The sequence below is a fragment of the Chionomys nivalis genome, chromosome 6 (genome assembly GCF_950005125.1).
Source record: "Chionomys nivalis chromosome 6, mChiNiv1.1, whole genome shotgun sequence".
In the NCBI taxonomy this organism is placed as follows: Eukaryota; Metazoa; Chordata; class Mammalia; order Rodentia; family Cricetidae; genus Chionomys; species Chionomys nivalis.
The window spans coordinates 13,432,347-13,456,643 of NC_080091.1; the positions used below are offsets into that span (position 1 = coordinate 13,432,347).

Sequence of the window (24,297 nt, forward strand, 5' to 3'; positions counted from 1 at the left end):
TTATTTATTAAACGATGAATTTACAATGAGCCAGGAAACATCTTCCTTACAAACATTATTTTTCATTTCTATTTATGTGCATATGTGCATTTATAAGAAACAGCATGGTAAGAGATTGCATACATCCTAACATTTTAGTTTCTTTATGACTTTATTTATTTAATATATAAAATAATATGAAGATAGATAATATGTTCTATTTTAAGAAAACAGTTTTATAAAGAAAATATGAGTGCTCTTGCTCCTTTCAAATCCCTCCTCCCAAGGTAAATCTAATATTCATCCCTGTGTGAGGCCTAGGGAGGGGGTTCTAGAAACACATTGACTGAAGTCCGTCTAAAATGCAACTGATAAAGATAAAAAAATATTGATGAACAAATAAACTGAGTAATATCTTTTGAGAAAAGCAATAATTAAGACATGAAGGAAAAAAGCATAAAAAGATCTGTGTCCTCTGATGGAAGGGTAAATAGCATCGCTGTAGTTGAAATTTTAAATTACTACTGCCAAGGTAGAAATGATGAGGAAACAGCCCCAAGCCTGAGGGGCATGGTAGAGGGACCAACGTGAAAACCCAGCTTGTTCACAATGGATCAATGGACTGTTGGGGTTACAGGAAATTAGCAAACCCGACACATTCATTTCAATACACATTTCAAGAATTTGTTCACAAGTCCTTGGGAAATAGCCCAGCTACTTCCAGCTCTTTAGCTGCAGGGTGTCATGTTGGGGCGGCATCTACACATCCAGCAAATGCAAAAAGGACCGCTGTTCCCTTCCCTACAGAGAGGGGGACAGCTTTGTCCTTCCCTGAAGAGAGGGGACAGCTCTGCCCTTTCCTGGAGAGAACAGTCCAGTGGTTTATCCACTGAGATTTCATATCTTCGTGGAGTCTATGTACTCCCAGGGTGCTTCCTTGAGATTGTTGGTCCCCATCTTCCAGAAGCCAGGTTTTCTGGAGAATGGGAGCAAGGTGGCCCCCTGACAAAGGAGCCCCTAGTCACCAAGGTTTAGTGGGATCAACGTGTAACACACTCAGTAAGGAGCAGTGTGAGCAGAAGGATTCCCTGGAGACTACACGCAAAGAGAAACCAGGACAAGCACTGTCCTGCAGGGCCACTGTTGTAAGCCCAAATAAAGTACGGCCCCACCCACCCTCCCAGCTGAAAAAAAAAATACAGGTCGATAATCTTTCTCTCCCAATGATACAAAAAAAAAAAAAAAAAAAAGGCAACTATCCCGGTGTGGGAGTGGGAAAATGGACTCCTAGCTTACTGCCCTGAGCAGGCAGAGCATCTGATTTGGAAGTGGTCTGGATCCTGGAGACTTAAAGCACTCATGTTAACAGCTGTTGTTAGAAGTTCCTCCAGGGGGCTCGAATATACGAAGAGACCTAAGAAACAGAAATTGACTTTACTCTCGAGGGTCCAGCATAGACTGATCCTTCCACAGCTTAGTAAATACAGATATCTAGCTGGGAGAGTAAAACACTTTCCAAGCATGGCTCCCAGTACGAATTTATAAACACGTGGGTTAATAAACCACAGCAAGGGTATATCAGGAGAGGCGGTAAATGAGAAAAAGTCAAACTATTAGGATAGTATAAGACAATCTCAGTGACATTAGGATAGACTTTAAAGTGAGTAAGAGGTTTGTTTCCAAAGAACGAACCTGAGGAAAAGGACCCGCTGAGGAGGGAGAGAGAGGGATTAAAGTGGGAATTTGAGCCCTGTGATGGCTCAGCTGATAAAGCCACTTCCCACCAAGACAGACAACCTAAGCTTGATCTCTGGGACCCACGTGATGTAAAGGTGAGAACTGACCCCTGAAAGCGGTCCTCAGACCTCCAGATGTGCACTGGCGTATGTACGGGAACAGACACAAATGAGACGGAAAATCCACAAAAATTACCATTGGGTTCGTTTTGTTCTGGCCAACAGCTCCTGGGCATGTGATCTATCCTAAAGTATGGTTAGTATGCCCAAGGGGAACTCCACTGGAGAAAGCTGGGTTTTCCCTTGCCGGCCATCGTCAGCTGTGAATAGTTTCTTGTTTAGGGACGGAAACCTAGGTCCACTTCCCTGTCTCGGTGCTAGGACCCCAGCTGGCTTGAACCCGTGAGGTCCTTGTGCACGCTACCAGTGTCTGTGTACACGTGTTTGTCGGTCCCGCTGTGTCTGGAAGACACTGTTTCCTTCGAGTCATCCATGACCTCCAACTCGTAGCGATCTTTCCTCCCCCTCATCTGCGTAGCTCCTGAATCACCTTGAGGGGAGGGCTTTGATGAAAGCATCCGCATTCCACTTAGGACTGAGTGCTCCAACGTCTCTCACTGTCTTCACATGGTCCACTTGTGGGTCTGTGTGTTTGTTCCCATATACTGCAAGAAAGGGCCACAGCTTGGCGTTTGCCATGCTCTTCGGCTCACTCTACAGACTCTGAACTATCCTGTAATTGTACCGCACCACCATACAAGGCTGGGAACCGTCACTGTCTCCCTACCACTGGAGTACAGCACCCTCCGTTACACATCGCTAGCTGTGGTATTGCCCTTCACGGTCCCAGGGCCGTTGTTTCCTCTGTAACCTCCGATGAAGGTCAGCTGCAGCTGGCTACATTCCTCACCATCCTGGAACGCCAGCTGTAACTCTAGATTCCTGTGCAGTTTGGCATCTCTTGGGTTCCACCGAATGGTTTCTGTATGGAGTTTCTTAGACTGCGGTGGTCCCCTTTCTGGGGCATTTGCTCCCTTATTCCTCTCCTCTAAAGTCAGAGTCAGAGTTAGGATGGGCCAGCTACTCTTACTCCTTCAGGACTTTCCCCCCTGCTGGCCTTTTGTGAGCCTCTCTGGGGTTCAGTTCTGTCAGAGACTTGTGGGAACGACGGTATCTTTGTATTTTCCTTTTTGCAATAGGAAGCACCAATTTGGGGACCTTTGGAAATCTGTTAGTCGTCGTCTCAGTCCTCTCTGCCCACTGCAATGTCCTGTTGTGGTCACCTTTTCAAAGTACGCAACTGCTCGACTGGTTGTAAATCTTGTTGATGCGTCCCTGTTCCTTGTCCCTAACATGATGCTTCAAGACTATGGCAAAGACTTTCTCCCCACAGACATTCCCCAACTCTTTCAGTGCCTGGTTTTATTCTCTGAAGATCTCCTATTGGTTCTGTTTGACCTCCTTTCTGGGAGAAGATGGAAGAAGGGCAGCTGGCAGCCCCTTCCTCTTTATTCATACAAGGAAGATATTGAGTGTGGTCATGACTGGGGACCTTGTGGTTTTGTGCCTAGATTTTATAGCGTGTTTTGTCATTGCTGTCAGTCTCTGGTAGATGGGTCACTAAGCAGTGTCCTTGTCCTGGGTTCAGTCTCTAACGTCAGCTACAAATTAGGCATGTTGAAAGGATTTGCTGTCTTCTGTGTGTGTGTGTGTGCGCGCGCGCACACGCGTGTGTGTATACATATATTTCTTCTCTGCCTTTACTACTGAAGTGCCAAAATAGGTGCAGTGGAGAAACCAGCCGCTGGTGACCAAGATCCATTCATTGATGGAGACAGAGCCTTCTGTTTCCAGGTGACCCATCCCAGGGACCGTATCAGGATCCTAATACATCATCAACATCCATTTATTAATGGGACCATGAAAGGCTGTGCCACAGCTAGTGATGTGTAGTGGAGGGTTCTGTACTCCAGTGGTAAGGAGACGGTGACGGTTCCCAGCCTTGTATGATGGTGCAGTACAATTAACAGGGTAGTTCAGAGGCTGTAGAGCGAGCAGAAGAGCATGGCAAATGCCAATACTCCTCTTTGGAATATGAAAAAGACCAAATGTGACTGCCAGAGCAATCCACAAACCCTGGAGTAAGAGAATCTGTTTACATAATTGGTGCTATATGTGGGAATTTGTAGCATTTTTTAAAAAAATCATAAAAGCTTTACTTTAACTTTTATTTCTTTTATTTTTACTTTTACTTTTTGAGACAGGTTCTCTGTATATCTTTGTCCTGGAATAACTCTGTAGATCAGGCTGTCCTTGAAGTCAGAGAGGTCAATCTACCTCTGCCTCCCAAGTGTACCACCACACCCAACTTCTCTCTCTCTCTCTCTCTCTCTCTCTCTCTCTCTCTCTCTCTCTCTCTCTCTCTCTCTCTCTCTTTAAGGACTTTAACCTTTAGCCTGCATATATTTTTAACACATTGTAAACTATTTAAAGGTTTTCTTTGACATTGAATCTTTCTTTTACTGTATATCTCTCTTTTTGTGACCATGTGAGTCTTTATGGAGAGGATTAAAACTGTGGCTTTGATGGCTGGATCCAGCCCATTCCTTAGTTTTCCAGCTACCGGCTGTAGCCATGTTATCGCCACAACTCTATGGCATTTCGAGGTCCTTGCCAGCAAGCAAGCCGCAACATTCAAATGCTCTCTCAGCTGACCTCCTGCCTCAAAGAGTCAGAGTTTGCACTGTCAGGACGGCCCAGGAAGCTGGCATTTTAAAGCTGCACAGCTTTTTTCCTGCTACAGCTGAAAACCAAAAAGCATGTGTTCAGCTTTTACCAACACCATTTAAGTGTTTCTTGGCAGGACCTCTTAAAAGAGCTGCAAGGTTTTGCAGCTAACGCTGAGTCAGGAAGCCTCTCTTAAATGAGAGCAGACCCAAGACATTGCTGCTTTACTCTATTCTTTCCCAAGCTTACTCAGGCTTTCTGTGGATGCAGTTATCCACGTGGGCGCCATTCTGTAACATGAGGGCCTGCTTGTTGGGGTTTCTGTCCCACCTGGTACCCCACATCCAGTAAGCCCCAAAGAAAATCACACAAAGATCTCCATAAGTTATAAAACTGATGGGCCCATTAGCTCAGGCTTTTTATTAGCTCTTGTACCTTATATTAACCCATTATTCTTATCTATGTTAGCCATGTGGCTCAATACCTTTTTCAATGGGGCAGATCACATCCTGCTTCTTGGTGGTCTGGGCTGGACTGGGAGGAATGGGGTTCCTCCTTTCCAGCATTCTCCTGTTCTCATCACCCCACCTCTACTTCCTGTCTGGTTGACCCGCCTATACTTCCTGCCTGGCCAATCAGTGTTTTATTAAAATACATGATTGACAGAATACAGATAATTCTCCCGCACCAGGTTCATCTGAATAGTCTCAGCTTGTGGAAGCAGTATGAGAAAATGACTTTATAAACATATTAGGTCACTTTTCTCAACAATGTCCTGTCAGACCACCTTTTCCTAACCCTTAGTTTTAATTCAAGTAGATTTAGTGTCTCTCGGATTACCTGTAACTATTACAAGTTGCTATAAATTAAGGGATTCAAAGCTCTTTCCCCCAAAGCAGGCTTAGCGTGTATTTGGCAAGTGTGTGGATCTAGTTCTCATGGCCAAGCATTGTTATGGGGAACTACAAGAGTTACAAGAGGCTGAGGAGATTTGAGTGTATGGCTCACAGCCTCCTGTTTGATTGAGGATTGCTAGTACCACACTGGCTTAGGATTCCTTCTGAAACTGGAGGTTTCTGTCAATATCAAGCCTCCTGTATAGTTCCTGGAACAGTTAGAAATCAGTGTCCCCAAGGGAACCTTCTAGAGGCCTAGGGCATCCACAGGGATAGGGCAGGTTCTTGGGTTCTTTTGAGGGCAGGGGTAACACAGAGCTCAGACTCTAGAGGAAACACTGTACATCTGTGGGTTTGCCAGGAACAAGGACACTGTGTCACCTGTTACAGCCTTGCTTTTTTACCCTGAGATGAATCTGTTCTACTCTAGTAAAGACTGATCAATGAATCCCAATGAATAATTGATTCTATCTTCATCAAGACTCTTTAGCCGTGAGGTGGGGTCGGGGGAGAAATAGGTCTCACTCCCCAGGTTGTGGTTTAAAAGGAGAAGAGGTTGGTCAAACACTCATTTACAGAAATGTTGTTCTCCTAACCTATAGTGAGGAAAAGAAGACTTGTCTTTCTAAGCAAAAACCCATTTTCCCTAAGAAAGAGAGTCAGAAATCAGTCACCTCTGGAGACAAGGTGGTCCCTCATCCGACTATGCACAGACCCCCCAGCTTCCATCTGTCTACCTTCATGGCAGCTTAGGGTAGTAAGTCTGTGCTAGACTGATCTGTGTTATCAAGCTCCAATTTACCAAGGTCACAGTGAGCATTCCTCCCTGAAAAGAAAGTGATCTCGTTATTCTCATAGAGCCCCAGACTTGCTTGGCTCTTTGGGCCTGCTCACAGGCCTTTCACTGCCTTAAACATTTGCCAAGGTTCACTTTTGTTCCGTTTAGAAACCCTATGTATCTAAGGCCCCATTGTTTATGAACTGTTATATAATCTGGGTTCTCGGTGTCAGTCTCTCTGGTGGAAACTGATTTAAGCTATATAAGTCTTGAGGCAATCTGTGGGATACTTTAAGCACTACAGTACATGCATTAAAGCAATTTCAACACTTTTTATTGCAGAGGTGTTCAATTATTGATGAATTCTGCATTCTGAAGATGCTTCTAGTTCACGTCACACACATCGCAGCACTAAATGCAGGCCATCCAAATGGTACATATTTCTTTCACATGTAGAGGCCAAGCGTCTACCAAACATAGAAAATAACATTGCGAGGGTAATGCAGGTATACAGGGAGATATTTTCTTTCTTTACAGCCCAGTCTTTTCATCAATTAAATAATATATTTCTTTCCTTTTTCCCTCTTGGCTTTTTTTCATAACATTAACTCTCCTTTCAACTGAACAATCATTCTTTGCATGTATATCATTCAGACTAGTAATATTTTCCTTCCTGTAAAATATTATGAAGACTAAAATACAATGCCTTCTGTATTTCTACTTTTCTCCAGAGTCTATGGGGCATTTGTAGCTTGCTCAGAATGAATCTCTCTCTGCAATCCACAAAGAAAAGAACAAATCATCTTCTCAGACAGGAAACACTGAAATATTTATAACATGAGCAGGTCAAGGATAAATGCGATTGGGGGTGAACACACACATGCAATTAGCAAGATGCACAGCCTGAGGAGGTATAGAAAGTGACAGCTCCTAATGACATAAGCCTAACTCAATAGACATCGTCCCAAAGTGAGAGTTTTCAGGATGTCTCTCATTGGCAGTTACACCATGGTAGTTTAAAAACAAATCTGTCACTGGTTCAGTCTGCCCGTCTGGACATGACTCAAGGTGCTGGCTTTCCTTCAGAGAAAATTATAGAAGTCAAAAGATGTGAGAGCGTCCTAAGAATTCCAGGAACCCAGTAGGCATGGCGGCCCATGCCTATAATCCCAGAACTCAAGAAACTGGGGCAGGAGGATCTCAAGTTATATATCAGAGTGGGCTACATCGTGAAACTATATCTAAAAACAAAACAAATTCTAGGAAACCTCTGAGAACCCCATCTCCACCCCTCCCCCATGCCACTAAGAATGGAATGAGAGACTGGTCATGGATCATAGGGCAACACCTCACCTTTCCCCCTTGGCTGATTTGGCATACGGACTTTCTCCAGGGACCCTGAGCAATAACCAGGATTGCTGAGTCTCTAGCCTCTACTGGGAGTTGGAGAGCACTCGCTCTCCTTCCTTCTCTCCTGAGTGCCTTCCCACTTCTCATTTGAACAGTGTTAGTGAACACTTAGAGCCTTCAGCCGGCCTTGTCGCTGCCATTGCTGACAGAGACCCTTGGGCAAGCCCCTTCCTTCTCCAAGGAGGGCTCGTGTGTGCTTAGCGTTTCTAGCTTCGCCCAAAGTGTCTATTAATTTTCTCTGTATCCTCTTTTGATTTGGAAAACTTATTCTGGGCTTTTAGCTTTAAAAAAAAAAAGTTTTGTTTTGTTTTTTTCCGGCCAGGAAGTGGTAGCTCACACCTTTAGTATCCAGCACTTAGGAGGCAGAGGCAGGCAGATCTCTGTGAGTTGGAGGCCACCCTGGTCTATAGAGTGAGTTCCAGGTCAGCTAGGACAACACAGTGAAACTCTGTTTTGAAAGAGGAAATATTTTTCTTAATTTTTAAAACTTTGTAATGATGCATATTTTGTCTGTCTGGTGTGAGAAGAGGAGATATGGACTCAAGGCAGTTCTGAGACAGCTAACATAGTGCTGGGGACTGAATTTGGGTTTGCTGTTGAGCCATTTCTCTAGGTCTAAGATTTATTTTTGTTTAATTCTGTGTGTGTGTGTGTGTGTGTGTGTGTGTTTGTGTCTGTGTGCAGCTATTTATCTGAGTTCAGGATATCTCCAGGAGGCCAGTGTTGATTGAAGTTTTCTGTCCCACCAGGTCCCACAGCCATTTAGTCCCAAAGAAATCGCACAGAGGTCTACATTAGTTATAAACTGACTGGCCCTTTAGCTGAGGGCTTCTTATTAACTAATTCTTACAACTTATATTATCCCGTAATTCTTGTCTATGTTAGCCACATGGCTTGGTACCTTTTTTGGTGAGGCAGTCACATCTTGCTTCCTCTGAGGCTGGATCACAACTGCAGACTGCACTTCCCTCTTCCCAGAATTCTCATTGCCCTGCCTCTACTTCCTGCCTGGTGACCCCGCCTATACTTCCTGCCTGGCTACTGGCCAATCAGCGTTTATTTAAAATATAAGTGACAAGGTACAGAGCATTGTTCCAAAGCAGGCCAGGAGAAGGTGTTGTATTCCCTGGAACTGGAGCCACCCAACATGGGTGCTGGGAACTGAACTCCGTTCTTGTGTGAGAGTAAGTGTTCTTAACTCCTGGGCCATCTCTCCAGGCCCCAGACATTCATCTTTCCTGTGTTCCACCTCAGACTCTCTATGAAGTAAGTTAGTGTTTCATTTCCTATCCACAGTCAACAAGTCTGGCTATTCAGCTAACCGTATTCTGTTCTATGTAGGTGTACACTCCACACGTCGGTTTAGCTAAGATGAGACTACATTTCCCAGATTCTCTTTCTTGTCCAATTGCCTTAGAAGAGAAATAATACAGTCACTTTTCTCCAACAGGGTGCTGCTGCCACTCACACCTGACACTGCTGAGATGGGCTCCCCTGGAAACGACAAAACAGCACCTCTGCCTGCCACTCAGTCTTCCTTTGGGACTCTGGGGCCAAGTAGCCGCCCCTCTGCAGGAGATAAGCTAGCAGCTTCTTCTGAAAAGCAGCTGCACCACATAAGGTAGAGATTTTTAGGAAAGCAAGATTACAGTGAGGCCCCATCCATCCCCAAGCTCTCCCATCACCCTCATAGGCTCCAGTATGGCTGTACACCCTTCACTTTCTATGCATTTTCGCTCTGTGACTGCGTAACTCACTGGCTTCAAGCCCCAGCCCAGAGGCAGAAGCAGCAAGCAAGGTCACAGACCAGTCAACCAATCCACCCGCACACTTTATTGTTAGATGTCTTCCTGGAGAAGCTCTACTGCAGCTCCGATAGAACCCCGATGGGCACACAGACCTCCCTTGGCTGACTATTTCTTGTGAAATTTAGCAAAGGGGATTTAAGCTACAACTAATGAGGTCAGCAAGCCTCACTTGGAGTGAAAAAAAAATCTCCAGATTCATTTAATATATGGAATTGAGTCAAATGTCTAGGATGGGGACCAACAGCGCTCTGGCTTAGGGCTCAGAGAAGTCTCAGCTTTGTTTTAAGTTCTCTGAGTAAGTTAAAGGAGCACTGGGTGGCCAGACCATTACCCTGCTGCTATCTCTCCAGAACTGGGCACTTCAAGGCACACGGAAGTACTCTGGTCTGCCCAGCCAGTCTCTCACTACATGGTAAGACATATAAGAGCAGGCCTCTCCATGGGGTGTGGGGAGAGGCAACAGAGATTCCATGAGGCATCCAACTGGAGAGAACTGATTGGATTCTTCTACATGGGTGGGTCTGTTGATCTTTTAAAGAATATGTTTTCAATTATGAGAATTACCCGGAAGCCACAAAAATACACTTTGGTTGCTTGCTTATAAAGAGAGCTGATGAGATCTGGAACACGCTGAAGGAGGTTTTTTGTGTTGTTTCCATAGATAATTATTTTTCTTTTTTTCTCTTTTCTTTTTGTTTTTGAGCGTTTCTTTTGGATAAAAGTTAGGTATACAAGTCATGACTTGCATGAATCTTAAACAAGCAGAAACATGGACAATAAAAGCATCTCCCAGTCACAGCTGCTGACAGTGGAGAGTGCCAAGCTCTTCCTCTGAGGAGAAGGAAAGAGCGCTCTCAGAAAACTGTTTGCTTTCCTTTGGAGTTTATTTTGCACTCAATCCAAGAGTGAAGTCTTAATTGTCTTGATAGCTCTAAATATCAATACTTGAAGGAATTTTGAAGCAATATTGCTGCCTTACTAGTCCCTTTAGACCAGGCTAAACTCTGCCAGCTTCAGAGAGAGCAATCAATCAAGCCAGGTCTACAATGATTAGTGCCCCTGAGAAAGGGCCATGGAAGTGGAAGACCAGCATTGCTCAGATGAAGACATGGAGTCTCCTGATGCAGTCCCACAGTGAATTCTATTAGTGAGCATCATTGGAGCACTAAGCAACCCAAAGCCACGCAGGCCGAGGCACAAGGCTTCATGGATACGTGGATATTAAGGCGTTCTACAGTCTTTTACCAACCGAGCCCAACAAAAACTAGTACACATGCATATGATTCTTTGAGGTGGAGTTTCCATGACTTAAAGATATTGTGATATGAACTAACTAACTAACCTTATTTCCCCAAAAAGCTTGGAGGCCACTCACCACACTGGTCCCCAGTTCTCAGCCACCCCGAGCATCCAAACCAACAAAAGTATTCATAGAGTTGACGCATGGTGGCTGCTTCTCCCCACACTGCCATCAGCTATTACAACACGGATCGGTACCTTAGGTCATTGCTACCTCTCATGTGCTTTTCCAGTTCCCCAGTTACTACCCAGACCAGACCTAGGATTCACGACCTCATTAGCAGCCATCAAAGTGCACTCTCCTGTGTTCATTTTTAACCTGAGGGTCCGCTAACACACTACGTCATCACCATTTGAAAAGATTAGTGAGATTATTTAATAGAGTCCATTTGTAACATGCTGAGGGAGTTCCTTCCGCTCCTTCAGCCAATAGCCTTTAAGATACCAGCCCACTTGTGTGGTATCTTAAAGGCTATTGGCTGAAGGAGCGGAAGGAGCTCCCAGAGCAGTGACAAGCTATCTTGTCTCCATCTTCTCCAACCTTCAAAGCAATCCATTCCGTTCTCAACAATTTCAATATCTCATTATCATCTTCAGAATTGAGGCTGAGCTGAAGGACACTAGATGGATAAAGAAATCACATCATCACCCCCTAGGTAGTGTATCCTCACATCCCAGACAGCCCTGTCTTACATAATTGAGTAATACACGAAAGGAGGTTGGAGGATGCAGAGAGAATGAGAAGCAGGTACCAGAACAACCTGCTTGGATTCCCGAGACATACACACTTGAAAAGGATTACAAGTCAGAGAAGGCGAATCTTGGTTTTAATTTAATATTAGAAATATTAAGTGATGTTTTTGTACCAAGAAATGCCAGCAAAAAATTCAGGGAAACTTGCAGTAAATAGGTACTTAATGAGTACCTTTCCACTCTCTTCTTTAAAAATGTAATATTTGATTGAATTATCTATATGTGTTGTGATGGTTGCTCACTTTGTGGCTTCTCTGTGCTTGGACAACAACATTTCTGTCTGGCTGTATCAGTTAGGATGCATTGAGATGCAGGTACTAGAAAATATAATAAAGGTTCAGACCATAAATCCATTTGTGTGTGTGGTTATCAGGAAGTCTTGGGGTTCCTTCAGGGGGTGGGTAATACCATCAAGTACAGGTTCAATCATTCCAGCTGTTCCTTCTCAAAGAATTAACCATGCTTCAAGATGGCTGGCATGCCATCTAGACACAGTCTTCAAGGTAAAGAGGCAGAACAAAAGAGAAACAGACAAAATTGGTTTTTCTCTGTGGCTGGGAAGATATTTAGTGAGTAAAAATGCTTGCCGCTGATGTGGACCTGAGTTTGGATCTCTAGCACCCACGAGGGCTTGTGCCCATAATCTCAACACCATGGAACCCCAGGGGCTTGCTAATCAGCCAGACTAGCTGAATCAGTGAGCTCCAGGGTCAGGGAGAGACCCTACCTCCCCAAAAGTGATCTGAAGAGAAAATTGAGGAAGACACCTCATGTTGACTTCTGGCCTGCATACACACACACACACACACACACACACCCTCTCTTCACAGCTCTTCCCTCATTCTGAGGGAAGAATTTTCTTTTTTTACAACATTCCAACAGGTTTCACCCTTGAAGCTTGACTAAGATTTGATCTTATAGCAACAACTGGCTGCAAAGGGGGCTGGGAAATCTAAGAAAGCATTTCAACACTTAGTGTTTGAGACAGGCAGAGGTTTCGGAAACGCCTCTTGAATAAGCTACAAACATCTTCTACAGAGAAAATGCTCTTTGAGAGTAACAGCTATATACTTTGGTTGACATTGTAACACAACAAAAACATGAAATACTAACAGTAAGTATATTCAAAGAGTACTGTGAAAAAAACACCTTTCCATATACTATGATATCTTTTTTGAGGATTATTTTCCAGTCAATTTCCATAGTCTATATCCATAAATATTTCTTACTTTTTTGATGTTGTTTTTCTATTTGATATTATATTATACTCATTTTCCTATTTTTACATATTGCCAGTAATTATAATTTAATAGAAACATTTTTATTAAGATTTATAGTCACAATTTACTTAGCCACTTCCATATCACTGAACCCATAAGCTATGGCATAGAGGAGTCCCTGCTTTTGGTTATAGTAGTTGATACAGTAATACCAGATTTGTGATATTATAATTTTTTTAATATAATTTTATAATTTTATTTCTAATTTATGCTAGTAGAATTATTTTAAGTGCAAAAAATGCTATGAACATGTTTATAATTTCTAAAATACTTCTATACTCCCATACATCCAGGGTGGATGGCAGTTTAAAAGACCGCTAGTGATATGTACATACTAGTACATTTAATGACAACGATATCGTTACAGTGGTGCACTTTAGATACTTCTTTTTCCTGATGTACCAGCCATGAAATGTCATGTTGTGATTTGCTCCAATTCTTTTTCTGCCAAGAGTAACATGCATCCTATAAGAGCAAAGTTGAGGCAAGACAGGTTCCGACCCACAGCTAAGCAGAACCAAGAGACTCACAATCACTGTCTTTGAAAGAGTTGCATGAAAAAGCTTCGGCTGACTTCTGTTTTCCTCGTTTTTCTACTTATAGAATGAACATATATTACTTTGGTGGGTAATGGTCAAAAGTTTTCTTTCAATAAACTCAACTTTAATAGAAATAAGCACAGAAACTAAAGAGGAGTGTTTAAACGGGTGACCAGAGCATAGAGAGTCTAAGACCAAGAAGGCTCCAGAAGACCAGAGCACAGGACAAAACACCACTACATGGGCTCAGGGATTTTGTGTGCTCCTGAAGCACGAGAGCAGGCAGGTCAAGCCCACAAAAATACAGAGAGGGAGAAAACAGGCTTTTTTCTTTGATTGTTGCAAGTATTTCTATTATTATTAATCTCAAGTAAATTATTCTAATGCTAACATATGCCCTTGTAATACAATGTTTATTTTGTTTATTGCTAATATTGTTGTGAACCTGGAGTGTAGCATAAAACAAAAAAAAGTTCATGCCCCTTAGCAGAGAGAAAGATTAACTGTTAGGTTTAAATAGAACTCTGGGGACATAGTGTCTAAGAGGAGCAGAGGGCTCTCGGGTCGCAGTTGGAGGAAGAGGTCTCTACTATGGGTCTTATCAATGGAGCTGGGAAGATGAGGAGGGTTCTGAGGTTTCTAGAAGTAGTAACCTCAGAGCTAGAGCAGTGAGAACCTGGTGAGTTCGCTTGTGGAGGCCCTATGAGAAAATGATTCCGATAATTGTTTCAGTTAACCACATCTAAATGTTACTCACAAGGCTAACAAGTCGGAGTGAAAGAATTTATCTATATTATGTTTTGCAGCTTGGTAGGCTTCCAGGTGCCTCAAGGAGATAAAAAGCCCTAAGCGCTCCCAGTCGCCATGGCGCCCTGGATTATTTCACCGTGACCCTTGAGGGATTTTGATCTCTGTGTAAGCAAGGACCATTGACTGGTGTGTGGATACTCCACAGCTCGTTGTCGTTGCTTGTTTGAAACATGCGCTAGCTGTCGCACTTGGCTATTCCCGGGATTGTTGGAGGGTTTAATGAAAAGTGGGAGATTCACAGTTGCGTGCATTGTGATTGCTCAGTAATGATGAACTTAGCTGGCTTCCTAGCTCTCATTTCAGGCTGTGGCTTAGTGTTGCTCCAGCAATAAACACTGCTTCCTAGAAATGATTGAAAGTAATCATGACATCTTGGAACTGGAAAGTCCTTTATTCTCTTCAGGCAACAAATAAGGAAGACGATCCCTGTGATTTCTCAAGGTCTTTCATCAAGTTAATGCCTGAACTCAACGCTGAGTCCTTTCTTATTGGTTACAGTAAAGCTTACGATTGGTCACTTGGGCTCCACGTCAGGGGATCTTTTTCAAATAACCTACACTTGCTCCTTCTAACACCCAAACTCCAGAGCAGTCACCTTCGTATTTGCTAGTATCTCCCACAGCTCAGGGGCAGATACACAGCGTCATTCTAGTCTAGAGGGCTTGAAACACTTAAAGTTGGCTTTTCTTGCTTGTTTTCCTTAGCAATTTTTTAAAGCTTTGTCCTTGTAAATCATGTGATAATGTCATGATAACATGACAGTGTTCAGCGTTTTCTGAGAAGACAAAAACCCACGGAGTTAAGAACAAGTGTGGGATTCTGCATCTAAAGAGCATTCACTCTTGCAAACACACACTCATTTGTGTTATATAAATATGTAGAATTGTGAGGATATTATTAAGGAGACTTCAGTATGTGGTGCAGATCCACTGCTAGTTTTCCTCCGCGTCTTCAGTATCTACATGGAGCTTGTATTTAATTATATTTAATACTATTTATATATGTAATGACATTTAATTATTGAAATTATTTTTATCTCTATTGCATTTTTCCATAGAGAAATTCTTACCATTACTTTATTAAATTCCCAAATACTTCTTTGAGAGAATCATATACATTATTTGCATTTTAGAAATAAGAAAGCCAGCACGCTAGAACGGTAAATGTGTCCTGATATACATACATATACATATATGAACAAGCCAGATCCTTTTCTACCTTCTCCCGCCCACCAGTCAATCTTTGAATCTCAGCCAAGATTCTGCATTTAGTCCTCTGAATTTTCATCTGTTCCAGGAATGAACGCTGCCAGAAGATAAAGCCCACTGATTCCTGGTGCTCACACACCCACCATCAACTTTCCCCATCACTAGTGACCACAGGCTTAACCTTTGACTATCTCTAAGGTCGTGTGGTGTCTGTTGCTACAACAGTGGTCCATCACATTTCACCCTGCGATCGCTCTTAATACATTACCAGTCACTTACACTCGTTGGGTTCTTGTTTGAGCTGCTGAGCTGTGCATCTCTAGAGACTAAAGTAGCAAGAAGCAGGCAGTTCCTTGTCATTCCTTAGCCAGATTGTGGTACCTGTTTGTGAGGAAAAATTCGGTTAGATGCTGAGTCTATCAAGTTTCATGGAGGACTAACTGACAATGGGGCAATTACAAGGTAGTTGGAAGAACTGACGAAGGTAACACATGTGAAGGGCTCAGCAAAGGATGAAGGAAGATGTTGGTAGCTGTTGCTGTCAGTATCTGTAAAGTTAATGGAAGAGTGTGGAGAGAACCCATAATCATAGCTGTGGTTACTATTTATTACATTAGATACAGACCTCATGGTTTAGTTTAAGAGGTGACTGTCACTTCTCACCTTCCACAGGTAAAACAATAACAGACTTAGGATGGGACCTAAGTCTTCAATTTTATCAAACTCACCTGTTCATTCTTCTACCAAGTACCTACAGGGCCTTATTCCTAGAGGCTGAATTCTAGAAGCAAAGATGAAAACAAAACAAGCCTAGTTCCTGCCATGAAGGGATTTACAGTCTAAAGAGAAATACAGACAGATGAAACACTAAGGTTATGATGCCCCAAAGCCAGCCTCCATCCTTGCCCATGTGAAGAGAAATCCACCCTTCCCAGACTTGGCAGTCTGTACCTTTAAGCAAGAACTTCTCCTTTGAGGCCATACATAGTCTGAACATGTATCAAAAACCAAGCAATAGGGATGTAACTCAATGGTGGTGTGCTTGCCCAGCATGCACAAGACCCTATGCTCTATCTTTAGCAGAACTACATGAATAAATGCCTGTCCTATTCAGGCAGCAAGAAAATGATCATACACGAACAGTGCATGGGGGAAGGCACAAATGATAGCATTTACAGCTCACAATCCTGTTGATGTGGGAGGGTCTTCTGTTTTGTGTTGATTTCATTGGTTAATAAAGAAACTGCCTTGGCCATTTGATAAGGCCAGCCCTTAGGTGGGTGGAATAAACAGAACAGAATGCTGGGAGGAAGAGGGAAGTGAACCAATTGCCATGCCTCTCTTCTCTGAGACAGACACCAGGTCAGACATGCTGAATCTTTCCCGGTAAGCCACCACCTCGTGGTGCTACACAGATTATTAGAAATGGGTTAATCAAGATGTGAAAATTAGCCAATAAGAGGCTAGAACTAATGGGCCAGGCAGTGTTTAAAAGAATACAGTTCTGTGTAATTATTTTGGGTAAAAGCTAGCTGGCGGCTGGGAGCTGGGAGGCGGGAAGTGGCCCGTCACTCCACACTACATCCTGTACCTTGTTTTCCCCCATAGACATCTTTATTCTCCTACCCACATCCCTTTACCTTTGTGCCACCCTGCTGGAGCCTCTGTTTCCTGATTAGGGGCAGGCTTATAGCCAAAGATCTTCCCTTCAGATGACTTCATAGTTCTTCCTTTCAAGAAGTTTCTCTCATTAGTAATACACCCAGTTTTAGAAGATGCCTAGGGGATTATAAATAAATTCTCTTTCATTGGTACCACATGTAAACAACAGCTAGTTCTACTGTAGCTTGATTCTCTGTGTTTGAGGAATACAAAGGAAGGGTTCCTAACCTGACTTCGCAAAAGGACAGAATCTAAAGTGTCAGAGTTGCGCGCTCAGCATCCTCTATTCAACTGTTGATAACTCTCTTCATTTGGGGGCAGAAGTGGAAAGGGGGCTATTCATTCCTTCTACAAGAAGCCCAAATGTTATGGGAGAAATGATTCTATTGCCCCAAGTCAAGCCGAAGAGAGATGATGAAGTCATCCATCCTGGATTAGGGTGAGCAAGGACATAAACCAATTCATTGAGACTGAAAAACATGCCTTGGGAATGGGGAAGCAACAGGCTTAGAGCAGAGGTTGGTTTTTTGTTTTGTTTTCTTCTCTCAAATATTACAACCTGACCACAGTTTTCTCTCCCTCCTTTCTTCCCAATCCTCCCCCAGATCTGCTCTCCTTTGTTTCCCTTCAGAAAAGGCCTCCAGGGATATCAACCAAAATTGACATATCAAGTTCTAGTAAGTCTAGACACATGCCCTCATATTAAGGCTGGACAAGGCAAACCAGTAGGAGGAAAAGAGTCCCAAGAGCAGGCAAAAGAGTCAGAGACAGCCCCTGATCCCACTGTTAGGAGTCCCATAAGAACACCAAGCTATACCACTATAAGATATATGCAGAGGACCTATGTTGGTCCCACGCAGGCTTCCAGATCATTGATTCAATCTCTGGAAGCCCATATGAGCACTGATTAGTTGGTTCTGTGGTTTTTCTTGTGGTGCCCTAGAGCAGTGGTTCTCAAACTTCCTAACCTAATGCTTTGACCCCTTAATACAATTCCTCATATTGTGGTGATCCGCAACCTTAAAATTGTTTTGGTGCTACTCCATAACTGTAATTTTGCAACTGTTATGAATTGTAATGTAAATATCTGATATACAGACTATCTGGTAAAGGACCCCCAAGGCGTTGTGACTCCCAGGTTAAAAACCACTCTCTTCAGCCGAGCGGTGGTGGCGCACGCCTTTAATCCCAGCACTCGGGAGGCAGAGGCAGGCGGATCTCTGTGAGTTCGAGACCAGCCTGGTCTACAAGAGCTAGTTCCAGGACAGGCTCCAAAACCACAGAGAAACCTTGTCTCGAAAAACAAAAAAAACAAAAACAAAAAAACAAAAAAAACCACTCTCTTCTGATTGGCCATCTGATCCCTGTGAGGACTGTCCCACCACAGCAGGATGGTCCTAAAGGTAACAGGAGCCCTATGGCTTGGTAGCGCAGTTGAGTAAGTCCCAGCACAGGGAGCCTTTCTTACAGGAAATCCTGCAGCTTCAGGTGTCAGCTCCTTGCAACCTAACCCAACAGATACACGTGGTGAAACGCAATCAGTGACTCTGCTCCGGACAGGCAAGTGCCCGGTCGACAGCTAAACAGCTTCATTTGAAAGAATCGATTTGATTTTCAAGATAGCAATAAAATACGAGACAACATCTACCTACCCTTAGTTATAGTTCGATAGCACAATGAGGAAAGAGATCTGACTAACCCCTCGATGTTTCCAAACACAGAACAACTAGGCACTAGATAATGTGGCTTTCTAAAACAAACTGGGGATGTGTGTTAGATCACTTAGGAAACTACTCAAGTAAGTGGAGAAACAGCTCCACAATCAAGAGACTGAAAACATTAAAATGTCTCTATGAATAGAATTGATCTTAACTAAATTTATGGACTTAATATTGGTCTTATCTAAAACCCAGTATTTTTAATTCCACAATTCTGAAACTTGTGCATAACAATATGGATAGTAAGAATACCACTAACAAGGGACACAGAAAATAGTGAAGTCCTATCAATGTAAACCATTCCAATCTATAAAATAATTAATGTACTGTAGGCGGAGACTGCTCATTCATTTCCCTGCCACCCAGACCCAAAAAAATCACACAGAAACTAAATTTATTACAACACTATTTGGCCAATGTGTCAGCCATATTTTTAGCTAGCTCCTACATCTTGAATAACTCATTTCTATTAATCTGTGAATCACTATGAGGCTGTGGCCTACCGGTAAGGTTCTGCCTGGTGACTGGCATCTTTCTCCTTTGGCAGCTACATGGCATCTCCCTGAGTCCACCTTTTTCTCCTCTATCTCTGCTTGGAATTCCTGCCTTGCTCTATTCTGCCCTGTCATAGACCCAAGAAGCTTCTTTATTCATTAATCAATAAAAGCAACACATGTACAGAAGGACTTCCCACACCAAGGTACTAGCTATATCACAGATTAATGCATCCAAATGAAAAGAAAACTCAATATACCAGGCATTTTCGTAAAGTGAAATATCACTACATAAATAAAATAATTTAACATACATACATGTCCTTACCAGGCACTGGGAGACAGGACAATTGCTGCAAATTTTCGCAGACTGGTCTACACAACCCTGGCCTAGGCAACAGTACACATTGAGACAGTCAATCTTTGTACAGGTGAGATAATCAACTTAAACAATGTTTTGCAAAGAGAACTTATGAAACGAAGCAGGCAAGATCGTGTGTAAAATGTTTTTCATCAGTTGACTCAATCAATGGCCTGTCCTAAACCTTACTTCTCTTCTGTCTCCTACTAAAGGACCCAAAAGAATTAAATGCATTGCCAGCCACTATAGCAGCTAAGTGTGACCATGTGACTTACTCTGTCTAACAAAAACTAAGAGAAAGTCTACTGGTAAGAAAAAATTATTTTCCTGGTAGAAGGAACTGTTCTCCCTCCTTGCTTTGACACAGAGGCCCAACAATTGTCTCTCAACTCTGAGGTAGCTGCACAAGAGGAAGACCCAGGGAATTTGAGTTGCTAGCCTCTTTGTCATAGAGACACAAAGGACCCAGCAGCTACACAGCTATGAACTTCTGTATGATAAGAAAAAAGCCCTATTTCTCCAAGCCACTCATACTTAGATTTTCTACTCGAAGTCAAATAACCATAACTCATACAAGGGATGTTAAAAAATGAGCGTTGGAATTATTCACAGCAACTTAAAAAAATAGCTAAGTACCCAATATATGTCAGATGGATTTAAGTTAATTTTTATTGTTATAAGAAAAGAACAGAATATTGAGTAAAATATGGCAAAACTTTGAGGAGGAACTTTTTTCTTGGGACCTTTTGAGGAATAGTAATGAATGTGATAGTTAAATCCATATTTGTTAAACTTATGAAAATAAAAGCAGACAAAAATAAGAAAAATACACAACCAGAAAATGTATTTTCCACTCCCTGGGATCCCACAGGCCACCCCTGCCAGGGAGTCAGGTAGGCTAACTGCAGGTCTTCAACTCTCCACTCCTCCGAGGCCTATCTCCAGTCTCACCGCCAGCTCTGCAGCAGATCACCTGTGACAGCCTCTCTCCACACCCCTAGTGGATCCCACAGATCTCCCATTCTAACCTCCCTCCCCCAACTCTCTGCTTTATCTCACCCCCCAACTCCAGAAAGCAGTCCCTGGGAACACACAGGCTGTTCCTGCCAAGGACGCAGATACGCTAACTCCTCCTCTCCCCTCCCTTCCTTCCCTCTAAGTCCAATCCTCCAGCCTCATCCCCAGCTCCATGGCAGAACTTCTGCTGTGCTCTTTCCTCACTCCTTGCCCTCATTCCCAGGGCACCAACTAAGCAGATCTTGGTGGGACACCCTTCTTTCCTCCCTCCTGTGATGTTCCTCCACCGCCTCCAGTCCATCCCCATTCCTAAGCCTCAGGTCCCAGAGAAACACATTCTACCCAGAATCCCCAGTAGCCACACCTATCAAGACCCCAGAAAAATTTCCTACAGGCAACACACAGTCACCACATTTGCCTTAGAACCAGAGAGGAAACAGAAATCTAGGAACAAAACACCCACCCACCAAAGATAAGACCAGATATCAGCACCTAGAATTGTAATGTTCCCAATCCAGAAGTCTAGATGTCCGTGTAAACACGCAATCAATAACAGCCAGGACAATATGTCTCCCCTGGAGCTCAGTAACCCAACCACAGCAGGCACTGAATACTCCGACATATCAGAAGCACAAGCAAGGCAGACACCCCATGCAGCAGGCTGACCAACTCTGCTGCCACGCGGGCTCAGATCCAGCACTTTGACAGGTCCACCACTACATCTGCTCCACCTATGAGCTGCTGGGTGTGTGGAGGAGCCAGTCACATGGAACTAAAGATCATCACTGAGAAGGGCAGGTCCTAAGTCTGCCAATCACCCTGGCTCGGGGGACAGAGGTGCTGCCTGCAAGCTACAAGCACAAAGAGGAGCCTCAGGAGGCCAACATTGAGGGTGGGAAGGGCGGGCAGGTGTGTCACAGTCTGGAGCTTGAAAGGAACCTGTCTCTGGATGCCCTCCTAGCCGCATGCTAACCCTGACTCTAGGCAACAGCAGGTTATCTGAGATGAGTCCTGGCAGTGGTCCAGGATTTATGAAGCATCACAAATCGGGAACCTTGAATCAGGCCAATGATTCTTCACAATGAATATTTACATGCAAAGCTGTTTGGGCAAAAAAAAATATATATATATATCATATATACCAAATGACACACTGCAGTTTCCAAAGCCACTATGATGGAGGTAGGAAAGATGGAGGAACCAAAAGGCGTGTGCACAGTGGAGAAAAGCAAAAGTATGGACCAGATAGTGGTGACACAGATATGAGAGAGAAGGCTATGTGCGGGCCATGTGGCTATCTATGGTATGTGCTGACCTGTGAAGCCATGTTGATATGGGTGGCCTGAGCTACCTCTGAGACCATGTTGATGTCCTTGAGCCAGGATGCCACTGGGAATCATATTGGTGTCTTTAGCCCATGTTGCCCTGGGGGCCATCTTGATGTCTTGGCCTGTGCTCCACTGAGGGTTCTCTTGATGCCCATTGTCTATATTGCCACAGGAGACCATGCTGAAGTCCGTGGCAGATGCTGACGGTGGAGACCACATGGAAGCCCATGATCTGTGCTCCTACTGACTGTACAGGGCCAAGAAGCTACTTTTACATTAGCACTGATGATTGCAGACTCACAGTCGAGAGAGGGGACATAAGGCTTTGGTGACAATCCCTTACTTCCTTTCCAGACTCTCCTGCAAAAGTAGCAGCCTAGGCAGGAAGCCATCGAAGAGCACTCTTAAAGACTGTGATTACAATGCTGAAGTGTAGCTCTCTACAGCTGAAAGCCTCTGGCAGGGTGCAGTGTGGAAGACCCAGTTTTGTGTAAGAGGCTGGCGACTGGGAGTTTGAGCATGCTCCAGTGAGTGTATACACAACACAAATGGGACTTGTGGGGCTTTTTGTCTGTTTGTTCTGCTTATTTGGGGGGGGTCATAAGGGTGGGGGTCAGACATGGAAGACTGGAGAAGTGGGGGTGATCACGGTGCATGAGGTGAAATTACCAAATAATCAATAAAAATAATATGGAAACCTGCCTATCCTCCTGCAACCTCAGTGGAACTCTGAAACACAGCTTGCCCCAATACTCAGGGGACTTAAGAGGTGAGTGAACAACCATCCCATGGGACGCCCCACTCTCTAGGATCTCCCCAGTGGAACAAAACCCTGAGCCCCTTCCCCAACTCCCTTGGCTTTTCTAGCCAGCCAGTAGGGAGAATGAAGGCACAACATATCCAAACCTAGGGGACACTATGAAAGCAGTGCCCACATAAAGAAAATGGAGAAAGCTCACATTAGTGACTTAACAGCACATCTAAAAGCTCTAGAACAAAAAGAAGCAGACTCACCCAGGAGGAGTAGAAGACTGGAAATAATCAAACTGAGGGCTGAAATCAACAAAATAGAAACACAGAAAACAATACAAAGAATCAATAAAACAAAGAGCTGGTTCTTTGAGAAAATCAACAAGATAGACAAACCCTTATCCAAACTAATCAAAAGGCAGAGAGAGAACATCCAAATTAACAAAATCAGAAATACTATCATTTCACTAGAAGCTGAAAAAAGCATTTGATAAAATCCAATACCCCTTCATGATAAAGGTCTTGAGAGATCAGGGATACAAGGAACATATCTAAATATAAAAGCAATATACAACAAGTCAACAGCTAATATCAAATCAAATGAAGAGAAACTCAAAGCAATTCCACTAAAATCAGGAATAAGACAAGGCTGACAACTCTCTCTATATCTCTTCAACATAGTTCTTGAAGCTTTAGCAACAGCAATAAGACAACAAAAGGAGATCAAGGGGAGTCAAATTGAAAAGAAAGAAGTCAAACTTTTGTTATTTGCAGATGATATGATAATGTATATAGGTGGCCCCAAGAACTCTACCAGAGAACTCTGACAGCTGATAAATACTTTCAGTGATGTGGCAGGATACAAGATCAATTCAAAAAATTATTATCCCTCCTATACACAAATTATAAAGAAGCTGAGATGGAAATCAGAGAAACAACACCTTTTACAATAGCCACAAATAACATAAATATCTTGGGGTAACACTAACCAAAGACATGAAAGACCTATTTGACAAGAACTTTAAGTTTTTGAAGAAAGAAACTGAAGAAGATACTAGAAAATGGAAAGATCTCCCATGCTCTTAGATAGGTAGGATCAACATAGTAAAAATGGCAATTCTATCAAAAGTAATCTAGAAATTCAATGCAATCGCCATCAAAATCCCAACACAACTCTTCACAGACCTTGAAAGAACAATAATCATCTTCATATGGAAAAACAAAAAAAGCCAGGATAACCAAAACAATCCTGTACAATAAAGGAACTTTTGGAGGCATTACCATCCCTTACATCAAGCTCTATTACAGAGCTACCGTAATGAAAACAGCTTGGTATTGGCATAAAAACAGAGAGGTTGACCAATGGAATCGAATCAAAGACCCAGATATTAATCCACACACCTATGAACACCTGATTTTTGACAAAGAAGTGAAAATTATACAATGGAAAAAAGAAAGTATCTTCAGCAAATGGTGCTGGCATAACTGGATGTCAACATGTAGAAGAATGAAAATAGATCCATATCTATCACCACGCACCAAACTCAAGTCCGAATGGATTAAAGAGTTCAATATAAATCCAACCACACTGAACCTGATAGAAGAGAAAATGGGAAGTAGTCTTCCATTCATAGGCACTTCCTAAATATAACCCCAGTAGCACAGACACTAACAGCAACTATAAATAAATGAGACCTCCTGAAACTGAGACGTTTCTGTAAAGCAAAGGACACAGTAAATAAGA

The 24,297-nt window shown here is 43.1% G+C and overlaps 1 long non-coding RNA gene across 1 annotated transcript in view; it reads right to left on the reverse strand.

The window, feature by feature from the left end:
* Positions 1-1,235: 1,235 nt before the first annotated feature.
* The window catches only part of LOC130875854 (uncharacterized), a 60,606-nt gene continuing 37,544 nt past the window's right edge, over positions 1,236-24,297 (reverse strand). The window contains exons 4-5 of the long non-coding RNA XR_009057259.1: positions 15,503-15,604; positions 1,236-1,393 (exon numbers count right to left, since the gene is read on the reverse strand). This is a non-coding gene — a long non-coding RNA (uncharacterized LOC130875854). The remainder of the gene's footprint in view (positions 1,394-15,502; positions 15,605-24,297) is intronic.